Below are 13,049 nucleotides of genomic sequence, written 5' to 3'. Positions count from 1 at the left end.
CAAACAAAAACCTAAAAAAGTAATTAAAAGTGTAGCAAAAAATGCGGATGGCCAAAAATAATCTATGCAGGTTTTCTTCTATTTTCACAGCCCCCCAAAATACCAGTGCAATTTTGTGTGTCCGGAAGATTCTGCCAGCTAATAGATATCCTTGGAGAAATGCAATATTATATGTCAGCCCCCAAGGCCAATCTCTCTTTATGCTGTCTATAGGCACTAAACAGCACCCATCTGCCACCGCCCTATTCATCATTTGCAAATGCAATTTTAAAATGTATACTGAGGAATAGAATTTACAATAATCCCATTCCTAGGCTAGATGTAATCCACTCTAGTATAGAAGGCAGCTGGAGATGGCGTTACCCCTCAAGACCAGTGACCAGTGTATTTCTGTGTGTGAATAAGGCCTCTTGCACACGAACGTATTTTCATTACGTGTCCGTTCCGGGTTTTTTTGCGGACCGTATACCGAACCATTCATTTCATTGGGTCTGCAAAAAAATGGAAGGTACTCAGTGTGCGTTCTGTTTCCGTATTTACGTTCCGCAAAAAAAAAAAACATGTCCTATTATTGTCCGCATTACGGACAAGGATAGGACTGTTCTATTAGGGGCCAGCTGTTCCGTTCCGCAAAATACGGAATGCATACAGACATCATCCGTATTTTTTGCGGACCGCAAAATACATGTGGTCGTGTGCAAGAGGCCTAAAGGTTCTACTCTCGTATCTGCTCCTGAGCCTTGGTGGTACGAAGCTGAGACACTGACAAGGTGAAAAATAATATTCAATGGAGAATAAATCTAAATTAATATGTATGTGAAGCATCAGAATCCTGACACATTGTAAAGTGATCACTCTACTCCTCATATCTACATAAGCACCATTTGTATAACCGGGGCATTTTTGCATGTCAGCAGCTTTACAGAAGATGTCTCTAAATGGTAAAAATGGCATAAAAAGCGTCTTATCAAAAAACCTTTTAAATTGCATTTTCCCAAGGTTATATTGTATCCATTTATCTTCCAGAGGAGACAGCTGTTATTTAATAGGCTTGGTTACTCCCAATGCCCCCTCTTCTCCACTCTGCAGAAGATTATTCATTTGAAATTCTGCTAATATTCCTCTGCAAATATTTCTCTAGCCCCCATGGAAACTTTGAGAGTAGAAGGCGTTTATTTCCAAGTATGGACGCCATCAGGGGGTAACATGATATGTGTATTATAAGACTCATGTCCATTAAATAAAGTCATGGTCCAGATGTCCAGTAGAAAGTAAAAATACAAAGCCACATAAAACATGTGAAATACATTTAGCCCTGTAAAAAGGTCAAAAATGTTGTCTCCCGTCATTTTATGCACATTTTGGGATTTTACTCAGCTCATGCCAGTTTTCGATGCTGTCAGTGGGATTGCAGGCATGGTTAGCTAGGTCAGTAGATGTAGGCCAGATTTCACAAATGCTACTTTAAAAAAATGGCAAAAAATGGCGCAATCTCCTTTCAGTAGGGAATGGCGTAAAACTTGGAGTAACATCTCTGGACAAAATTGTTCCTTTTAACCCCTTAAGGACTCAGCCCTATTTCACCTTACGGACTTGCCCATTTTTTGCTAATCTGACCAGTGTCACTTTAAGTGCTGATAACTTTAAAACACTTTGACTTATTCAGGCCATTCTGAGGACTGTTTTTTCATCACATATTGTACTTCATGACACTGGTAAAATGAAGTAAATTTTTTTATTATTTTTACATAAAACAAATACCAAATTTACCAAAAATTTGGAAAAATTTGCAAATTTCAAAGTTTCAGTTTCTCTACTTCTGTAATACATAGTAATACCCCCAAAAATTGTGATGACTTTACATTCCCCATATGTCTACTTCATGTTTGAATTATTTTGGGAATGATATTTTATTTTTTGGGGATGTTACAAGGCTTAGAAGTTTAGAAGCAAATCTTGAAATTTTTCTGAACTTTACAAAAACCCAATTTTTAGGGACCACTACAGGTCTGAAGTCACTTTGCGAGGCTTACATAATAGAAACCGCCCAAAGATGACCCCATTCTATAAACTACACCCCTCAAGGTATTCAAAACTGATTTTACAAACTTCGTTAACCCTTTAGGTGTTGCACAAGAGTTATTGGCAAATGTGGATGAAATTTGAGAATTTCATTTTTTTGCCTAATTTTCCACTTTAACCCATTTTTTCCACTAATAAAGCAAGGGTTAACAGCCAAACAAGACTGCATCTTTATTGCCCTGACTCTGACGTTTACAGAAACACCCCATATGTGGCTGTAAACTACTGTACGGCCACACAGCGGGGCATAGAGTGAAAGGTGCGCCGTATGGTTTTTGGAAGCCAGATTTTGCTGGACTGGTTTTTTGACACCATGTCCTATTTGAAGCCCCCCTGATGCACCCCTAGAGTAGAAACTCCATAAAAGTGACCCCATCTAAGAAACTACACCCCTCAAGGTATTCAAAACTGATTTTACAAACTTTGTTAACCCTTTAGGTGTTGAACAAGATTTCACTTCTTTGGCAGATTTTCCATTTTTTTATTTTTTTTCCAGTTACAAAGCAAGGGTTAACAGCCAAACAAAACTCATTATTTATGGCCCTGATTCTGTAGTTTACAGAAACACCCCATATGTGGTCGTAAACTGCTGTACGGGCACACGGCAGGGCGCAGAAGGAAAGGAATGCCATACGGTTTTTGGAAGGCAGATTTTGCTGAACTGTTTTTTTTTTTTTACACGATGTCCCATTTGAAGCCCCCCTGATGCACCCCTAGAGTAGAAACTCAAAAAAGTCACCCCATTTTAGAAACTACGGGATAGGGTGGCAGTTTTGTTGGTACTAGTTTAGGGTACATATGATTTTTGGTTGCTCTATATTACAATTTTTGTGAGGCAAGGTAACAAGAAATAGCTTTTTTGGCACTTTTTTTGTTTTGTTATTTACAACATTCATCTGACAGGTTGGATCATGTGGTAATTTTATAGAGCAGGTTGTCACGGACGCGACGATACCTAATATGTATACATTTTTTTTTATTTATGTAAGTTTTACACAATGATTTCATTTTTAAAACAAAAAAAATGTTTTAGTGTCTCCATAGTCTAAGAGCCATAGTTTTTTCAGTTTTAGGGCGATTATCTTAAGTAGGGTCTCATTTTTTGTGGGATGCGGTGACAGTTTGATTGGCACTATTTTGGGGTGCATATGACTTTTTGATCGCTTGCTATTACACTTTTTGTGATGTAAGATGACCAAAAATGGCTTTTTATACACCGTTTTTTTTTTACAGTGGTCACCAGAGGGGTTAGGTAATGTGATATTTTTATAGAGCCGGTCGATACGAACGCGGGGATACCTAATATGTATACTTTTTTTTTATTTATTTAAGTTTTAAAACAAAAAAAATCATGTTTTAGTGTTTCCATAGTCTAAGGCCTCGTTCACACTTCAGTGTTTGGTCAGTGATTTCCATCAGTGATTTGTGAGCCAAAACCAGAAGTGGAGCCCCCACAGACTAGAAGGGAAAGATCTGCTCCTGTTCTGTGTTTAGAGTTGCACCTAGTTTTGGCTCACAAATCACTGATGGAAATCACTGACCAAACACTGAAGTGTGAACGAGGCCTAAGAGCCATAGTTTTTTCAGTTTTTGGGCGATTATCTTGGGTAGGGTATGATTTTTGCGGGATAAGATGACGGTTTGATTGGTACTATTTTGGCGTACATGCAACTTTTTTTATCACTTTTATTACCTTTTTGGGGAAGTAAGGTGGGCAAAATTTCAGACGGGGAAGGGTAAGGAGGGGGGCTGTCTGGAGGCTCTCTACCTCTCCATCCAGGGGCTGCAAAGGCACAGCAGCCCCCCGATGGGAGAGGGAGGGATCTCCCTGAGCTGGTAACCTTTTCCATACAGCGGTCTGTACGGACCGTGGTATGGAAAGGGTTAAACGGCTGACATCACATCACAGATGTCAGCCGTTTATACCAGGGTGTCAGCAATGTGCTGAAACCCTGGTATACCCACTGGACACGAACAATTATTCAAGGGGAGGCGGGTGGGGGATCGGGGGATTAACCCCCGCAGCGCCTCAATCTCATTTTAAACTCATGACGTACCGGTACGTCATGGGTCCTTAAGAGGTTAAAGTATCGAACTGTCGTTCCAGTTTAAAGAGTCTTCTACCAAAGCTGTAACCAGGAGCGTTGCGAAGGTCTCTGGGGCCCATGCCCCAATGCATATGTGCCATACTCTTGAAGTATCCAGCTATCCCATAGCACTAAATACATATTTTACCTGCTAGATAGACACTACTAAACATGCTGGACTATACAGCACCACATACCTATTACATCCAGTGCTGCATAGGTGATGTCTCCTCTGATGTAGGCGTTTTCTATCCTCATATTCTCCATTCAGCCCATGACAACTTCTTTCACCCCTGACTTATCTCTGCGGAGTTTACCAAACGGACATCTTAGGTTCCTCACTTTTGCTATTATCCTCATCCTTCCACCCTGCTACCCCAACAATATCAATCAATATTAGTAATAGTGACCCCTACAATGGCCCCAATAATGATAATGCTCAGCAGAAGTTCCCCTGTTAGTGATAGTACCCTTCATATTTTGCCCAATAATAATAGCCACTATAGTGCACCCAACAGTGATAATACTCTCTATAGTATTAATAAGGCCCCCCTGCCCCATAGAGCCTACAATAGTATTCATCCACTTTTATAGTGTTCCCAGTATAATGTTGCCTATAGGACCCTTAGTGGGTATTGTCTAATGACTCCCCCCCATAGTGCCCCTGTAGTCATAATTAGCGATGAGCGAATAAAAAAAAAAATCGATTCACCGGTTAGATCCAAATTTTATTCGGGGCGAATTAGGTTAAAAAACTGCTATTTTCTGGCTGCAGAGAGCCTTTATAGTGGTATAGAACACTGTGCCTTGCAGTAACACTCATAGAGAGCCTGCTTTGGTAGTGAAATAATACTGTGAGTCAGTATGACATGCAAAAGACAGGTATCGCTCTTAGAATTACTCACACTTCACTTATTTGGGCAATCACGGGGCCAAAACTGAACAAATAACTAAAGTATGAACTCAGCCTTACAGGTCGATGTTAGCGCCAAGAAGAAGCACACTCCTTTTACACCATCATCAGCTGATTCCACATAGATGTCTACAGAACCTGCTCTATTAAACACTTATAAAAGTAGAGCCCCCTGACAGAGTGGAGAGGGTGTCAGCAGTAAGTTTGTGTTGACATCACTGATTATTTTGCCCTTCCTTTGATCAGTCAGAAAAATAACCAACAAAAAACGGATCGGTCGGCATTTGGTCAGTAAATCATCAGTATTGCTAACGCCATATAAAAAAAAGGGGTAGATCCAAAACAGAGATGACATGTGAATGGAATATTTGCATGTTTTGTACCCACTCCAAGCCAATTATGGTGGGACCATACAGGCCTTACAGCTGCTACACAGACAGGATCCGTTGTGTGTCTCATTTTTCCTTGGTTCTGACAGATTAGAAGAAAGGTCAAATAAATGATGATGTCAGCCAGAGCAAAAGGCAAAACAGTGGCCCATTCATGAAGTCGTGAGGGTGGGAACAACATGAGAAGTCCACAGAGTGGCACAAGGACAGTGTGGAGGTGGCAGCAGCATCAGGAGGCCACAGAGTGACACAATGACAGTGTGGAGGTGGCGGCAACATCAGGATACTGTCACGGAAGGTGTACAGAAAACTAGAAGACACAAAATGAAGATCCGACTGACTGGATCCAAAACAAAGGAACCAAAGGGAAAGCCCTGCAACAGAGCTGGCTCTCTCCCTAACTGCTCAGCCTATGCAAAAATCTCAATGCTAGATGATCGCATATCCTCGTTCCTCGACTGTATAACACCTGAACACCCTATAATAGTGAGGGGACACGACCACCGGCTCCCTACTTCCGGCATAGAGTTCCGTCGTCGGGGCTCTATGCCGGAAGAATCCTGATCAATTTTATCCCCATGCATTCTGAATGGAGAGAAATCCGTTCAGGATGCATCAGGATGTCTTCAGTTCCGGAACGGAAAGTTTTTTGGCCGGACAAAATACCGCAGCATGCTGCGCTTTTTGCTCCGGCCAAAAATCCGGAACACTTGCCGCATCGACGGATCCGGAATAATAGCCCATTGAAATGTATTGTTCCGGATCCGTCCTAACATCTTTAGTTGTTACGACGCAACGACGGATCCGGAAGTTGCGTCTGCGCCTGCGCCAGGAAGTAGGAAGGTCTTGGCTGGCGCAAACTTCCACAGACAACCCGCGAGGGAGAGGACAGGTCGTGTCTTCAGCTCCTGAAGGTGAGTATTCAGTGTGTGTTTTGTCTTTTAATACATTAACTACATGCATCTACTATGTCCTAGACATAGTAGATGCATGTAGGAGGCAGCAAATGAATGTTGGGGGTAGTAGTCCCGTGGGGAATGCTGCCCCCAGCACCCACCATGCAGTCACCCCAGCTTCAGTCCCAAGTGCTTTTGCTTTGGGACTGCAGCTGGCTGGGGTGACTGCATGGTGGATGTTGGGGGTAGTAGTCCCCTGGTTAAGGTGGTACTGTTGTTTAATATTAATGTGTTAACTTTCATCTTTTTGTTCTCATTTTTCTTAGGTTATATTTTTGGGGAGACGGACCTGATTTAGATTTTTTTTTTTTAAATGTCCAGTAAGTATAATTTTTGAGGGATTTTTTTCAATGATTCATAATCAATTGTTTTTACTTGTTTCAATAGGCTATTCAAGTGAGTCCGGGAACTCTCCTCCAAGGCGATGAGTTTGCTTGGATACGGTATGTCATGTTTGAAAGTTTTATTTTATTATCCCATCCATGTCCAAAATATTAATTCTTTTTTTTCTTTTACAGCAATCGTCAGCGGAGGAGAGGTATTCCGGCCCTGCTCCGACAGCGGGAGAGGAGGAAGTCGGGGGTGGACACCATGAATCGGTAATAAAAAAAAAAAAGAAATGTATTGTGTTTTTTTTTAATTGTGAAAATTTTTGGTTATTAAGTTTGATATTCTTTTATTTTAGTCTAATCCTACTGTTGCCTCAAGAGGTCGTCAGCAACCACCCACAAGGCGCCGGGGAGCACGCGGCGGTCGGAGACGTGTGAGTATATCTCAGTATTGAATCTTGTTAAATCATATGTGTAAATTATTAAATTATTTTTTAAAATTAATACATTATTTTCTCATTTTTTTTAGGGTTCAAGGGCCTCTGCCAGAACGGATGAGGAGGAATTATCCGGTTTCTATATCGACAATGAACTCCTCATCCATCTGGTGGAGGAATGCGTCCCACTCTGGGACCATACCGACCGCCGCCATGCAGACCATCACCTGACCCAGAGTCTGTGGATGGAGATTTGCGCAAAAATGCTGACGGATTGGGACGACCTCAGTGAAGGCAAACAGGAAGATTGCAGTAAGTATCCTTAATTTTTTTTAATTGATTAGTTATCTGTCATGTCCAAACTGCGGCCCTCCAGCTGTTGCAAAACTACAACTCCAAGCATGCCCTATCCAGGCATGTTGGGAGTAGTAGTTTTGCAACAGCTGTAGGGCTGCAGTTTGGTAATGCCAGTAATTTGAGAGTAATGTTTATTTATATATTTTTCAGAGACGGCAGTCATGGTGCGATGGCGCTCAATAAGGGACCGCTATAAGAAAGACTATAACGAGGAGGTCAATCGCCCGAGTGGGTCTGGCGGAACCCGCCGGCAGCCGTACCGCTATGCGGCTGCCCTAGGGTTCCTACGTAGAACCCTAGAGCTGCGAAGGTAAGTAAAAAAATCCCTAAAAAAATTGTAAAATGTTGAAATCAATTTTAAAAACATGCTAATTTTTCTTTTTTTGTTTTTTTTACAGAACAACTAGCAGTACTCGGGCGCCAGAACCTGCTTGTGAAAGTCATCAAGAGGCGGTCCCTGCTGAGCTGCCACCCGCGGATCCCTCTCCACCTCGTCCAGCACCTGGTCAGGACCCAAATCGTCTTCTACTGGTGCCCTCTGGTGACGCAACAATGGCCGTTATGGCGCCACTTTTTGAGGCGTTGATGCGTCGCCAGAGGGCCGGTAGAAGCCACCAAGCTGATTATGAAGACCTCACAAGGCTCTTGTATGAGACCTTGTGTGGTTATAGCAATAGGATTGTAGCCATGGAGGCCGAGCTGAGAAGTCTGCGGGAGTGTGTGGCGCAGTTTTCTCAGCCGGGTCGCTACAAACCTATTGGCCGTCAGTTAATCAGCTGGTGGCGGACTTCACGCCCGACCAGGTGTTGGAGTTCAGACGTAGGGTGGAGGATGCGGTGTGGGATTTGAGACACCGCACAACTTCCGTCCCCCCTCACATTCCTATCCCCCACCACAACCTCCTCACCACTTCCAACCTCCTCACCCCTTCCAACCTCCTCACCCCTTCCAACCTCCGCAAACTCCAACCCGTCCACCTCAACCACCTCCCCATTCTACAACCCCCGAGCCTTTTCACCACTGTTCTCTCTCTCCTCCTAACTATTTTCAACAATCAACTTTCACCACTCCTTCTTCGCTGGCTCGGACAACTCCTTCACCCAATCCCCCATCCCGTTTGCATACTCCCGCTGTCTCTCCTCCCACATCACACATTTCAGTGTCCACCAGAACATACGAAGGTGGAGAGGGATCAAGCCGTGCACTGCCTTCCACCCCCTAACCTCCTCCTCCAAATCCTCAATACCAGGATTTGTAATTTTTGTGGGTTTAAATTTTATATTAATATTGTTTTATTTATATATATTTTTATTTTATAAAATTCAGTAAAATTCTGTTCAAAGTTTTTATGTGTCCTTGTGTTTTTTTTTACTTATCTAAAAATAAAGGCCTGACATGCTCTCCCACCGCTTGTGGAGCGACACTGGAACTGTCGCTCTACAAGCGGTGGGAGAGGGTGTGGTGGATAAAGGCCTGACATGCTCTCACACCGCTTGTGGAGCGACACTGGAACTGTCGCTCTACAAGCGGTGGGAGAGGGTGTGGTGGATAAAGGCCTGACATGCTCTCACACCGCTTGTGGAGCGACACTGGAACTGTCGCTCTACAGGCGGTGGGAGAGGGTGTAGTGGATAAAGGCCTGACATGCTCTCACAATGCTTGTGAAGCGACACTGGAACTGTCGCTCTACAGGCGGTGGGAGAGTGTGGTGGATAAAGGCCTGACATGCTCTCACACCGCTTGTGGAGCGACACTGGAACTGTCGCTCTACAAGCGGTTGGAGAGGGTGTGGTGGATAAAGGCCTGACATGCTCTCACATCGCTTGTCGACACTGGAACTGTCGCTCTACAAGCGGTGGGAGAGGGTGTAGTGGATAAAGGCCTGACATGCTCTCACACCGCTTGTGGAGCGACACTGGAACTGTCGCTCTACAGGCGGTGGGAGAGGGTGTGGTGGATAAAGGCCTGACATGCTCTCACACCGCTTGTGAAGCGACACTGGAACTGTCGCTCTACAGGCGGTGGGAGAGGGTGTGGTGGATAAAGGCCTGACATGCTCTCACACCGCTTGTGGAGCGACACTGGAACTGTCGCTCTACACGCGGTGGGAGAGGGTGTAGTGGATAAAGGCCTGACATGCTCTCACATTGCTTGTGAAGCGACACTGGAACTGTCGCTCTACAGGCGGTGGGAGAGGGTGTGGTGGATAAAGGCCTGACATGCTCTCACACCGCTTGTGGAGCGACACTGGAACTGTCGCTCTACAAGCGGTGGGAGAGGGTGTAGTGGATAAAGGCCTGACATGCTCTCACACCGCTTGTGGAGCGACACTGGAACTGTCGCTCTACAGGAGGTGGGAGAGGGTGTGGTGGATAAAGGCCTGACATGCTCTCACACCGCTTGTGAAGCGACACTGGAACTGTCGCTCTACAGGCGGTGGGAGAGTGTGTGGTGGATAAAGGCCTGACATGCTCTCACACCGCTTGTGGAGCGACACTGGAACTGTCGCTCTACAAGCGGTGGGAGAGGGTGTAGTGGATAAAGGCCTGACATGCTCTCACACCGCTTGTGGAGCGACACTGGAACTGTCGCTCTACAGGCGGTGGGAGAGGGTGTGGTGGATAAAGGCCTGACATGCTCTCACACCGCTTGTGAAGCGACACTGGAACTGTCGCTCTACAAGCGGTGGGAGAGGGTGTAGTGGATAAAGGCCTGACATGCTCTCACACCGCTTGTGAAGCGACACTGGAACTGTCGCTCTACAGGCGGTGGGAGAGGGTGTAGTGGATAAAGGCCTGACATGTTCTCACACCGCTTGGGGAGCCAGCCAATGATAGTGGCTACTCATGCGGTGATAAGATTTTTTGTAAAAATAATATAAATTATTTAAAAAGAAACACCATACTACTATATTTGAAAAAGTTATTAAACTTTATTAATGAATAATTTTTTGAAAAAAAAAACAGCAACAGTACAAAATTAGAATTTTAAACATTCTGGTCCTGCGACTGTAAACGTCCAGCATCTGAGCTGAAGTAGGCAGCAAATGAATCTCGCATGGCGGACACCGCCACAGTACCACGTGGTCCAAAAGTTTCAATACTAGTCATTTCGCTGTCCTCGATTATTCGCTCAATGGCGGGTTCTTTAGTCCGTATGAAATTGTGAAGAACTACCCCACACTTTACCACTTCGTCTACTGTTTCAATCTTCAACTGAATCGGTTTAGCAAAAACTCTCCATTTAGAGACAAGGATCCCAAAGGTGCACTCGACCATTCTTCGTGCCCTTGTTAACCGATAATTGAAAATGCGTTTTGTGGCATCCAATCCACGGCTGGAGTAGGGTTTAATCAGGTTTCCAGACATTTGGAAAGCTTCATCACCCACCAAGACGTATGGCAGTGGTGGACTGTCGGTTCCAGGCATAGGTTCAGGAGGTGGAAAGTCAAATCGCCGATTGTACACGCTCCGTCCCATGAAAGAGTTTTTAAAAATCATTGAATCATTGGTGCGGCCATATGCACCAATATCAACTGCCACAAACCGGTACTCAGCATCAGCGATGGCCATTAAAACAATTGAAAAATACTTTTTATAATTAAAAAATTCAGATCCGGTACCTGGTGGCTTTATAATACGGATATGTTTTCCGTCCACTGCGCCGACACAATGCGGAAATTGACACACCTCATAAAATTTTTTTCAATTTGAAGCCATCTCTGCTGATTGGGAGTAGGTATGAACTCCTCATGCAGTTCCTCCCATAAAACTTGACACGTTTCTTTTACAATTGTTGAAATCGTTGAAATCCCAAGCCGGAAATGGTAGTGTAGCGACGTGAAACTGTCACCTGTAGCCAGAAAGCTGAAGAAAAAATAAATAAAATATTAGATTAGTAATTTGAAATACTTAAAAATTTTAGATTATGGATTTGTCAAATTTGATATGGCCTGAATCACTATAATTATCATAAATATCGTTATGAGTAAAATTTTTCTATACTTGAAAGCATCAATATATATTTACCGCCTGTAATATTTATATTAAATACATACAGATTAGTATAGCTGCTATAAAAATCTTCTAAAAAAATTGTTAATGAAATATAAATACTAGACAACACATATAAATAATTAAAATTAATATATATATATGTCATTATCTTACCGGATGGTCAACATGAGTCGTTCTGTAGGTGACACACTCCTGCGGAAATACGTATCCATCCTGGCCAGTCTCGGTGATACTCGGTCTAGGAGCTCATCAAAGCTAGCCATGTTCATGCGAAAAAAAATTATTAAATTTTTCAGGATAATGACGCAATTCCGGGTACAGGACTTCAAATGCTCCTTCGGTAATCCGTGCTGACGAAATTGGATGAACCCAATACCGACGAAGACGACGCCGACGTCTATCTCGCTGTTGTTTCCTCCATCTTGAAACCAAGATCAGGGCTTTGAAAGCAAACTCTTGTTCAGGCATCATCCTGGCGACAATCCTAAGCAGAATCTGAGCTAGTCCCTTAAAGGTTTACTTTTTATAGACCAAAATATTTGCATATTTTATTAGTTGTACAACTATAAATTTAGTGATAAGATTAGTTTCTGATTAATTTTTTGTGATAGGATTAGTTTCTGATAAGAAATTATTTTGCATACCGGATCCGCTCAAAAATACACGACGGATCCGCTGTTTCAACGGATCCGTACGACGGATCCGGACAAAAAACGCAAGCGTTGCATATAGGATTTCCGGATCCGTATCTCCGGAAAAAAGCCAGAAAGACGCATCCGGAATGAAAAAATGATGCGTTCTCACGCCTTTTTCCGGATCCGGCGTGTAATTCCGGCAAATGGACTACACGACGGATCCGGCCAACGCAAGTGTGAAAGAGGCCTAAGGCCTGCAAGTATTCTTCCTAGAGGTGAGCAATCCACTACTATAGATCGCTCTTCCAGGGTGACCAATGTCTAAACTGTATACAGCCGAGTATACAAGGAATTATCACGTTTATGCAAGACAAAGGATAAGCATGACAGCCATAACCTGAGGACTTATTAGGCACCTTTGTACTAGGTGTAGGAGATAGCTTAAAGCATCTACATCTCCAGTATAAATCCTGAGGACAGTCAGGCCAACTGTCAGAACAGCATTGGAATAGAAGTTTCAGGATTCAGAAAAGCACCTTTTTATTCAAGGATTAGAACCAGGCCGGAGTTGTGACCAGGGTCAGACTTTCATTATTACCAGCCTAGTCAGAGCAGCAGTTTCTTATGTATTACAAGAGCCTGTACTTCATTGAGGATTTGCATTTCCCTTTCCCCATATGTATGGGAGATTGTGCTTAATGCCGGATTGTATCAAGAGACTGTTTAATGCCTATGGATGTGTTGTAATCAAGAGTCGTCATCAGTAAAGTGCCATTTGGAGTTTCACCCTGTTTGCCTCAGACTCAAGTTACTCTATTAACACTATAGTAAATGGTTGTACCTCCATA

This window comes from Bufo gargarizans, chromosome 5, assembly GCF_014858855.1.
Source record: "Bufo gargarizans isolate SCDJY-AF-19 chromosome 5, ASM1485885v1, whole genome shotgun sequence".
NCBI lineage: Eukaryota > Metazoa > Chordata > Amphibia > Anura > Bufonidae > Bufo > Bufo gargarizans.
The sequence above is the reverse complement of the archived record's forward strand: the minus strand, read 5'-3'. Positions refer to the sequence as shown.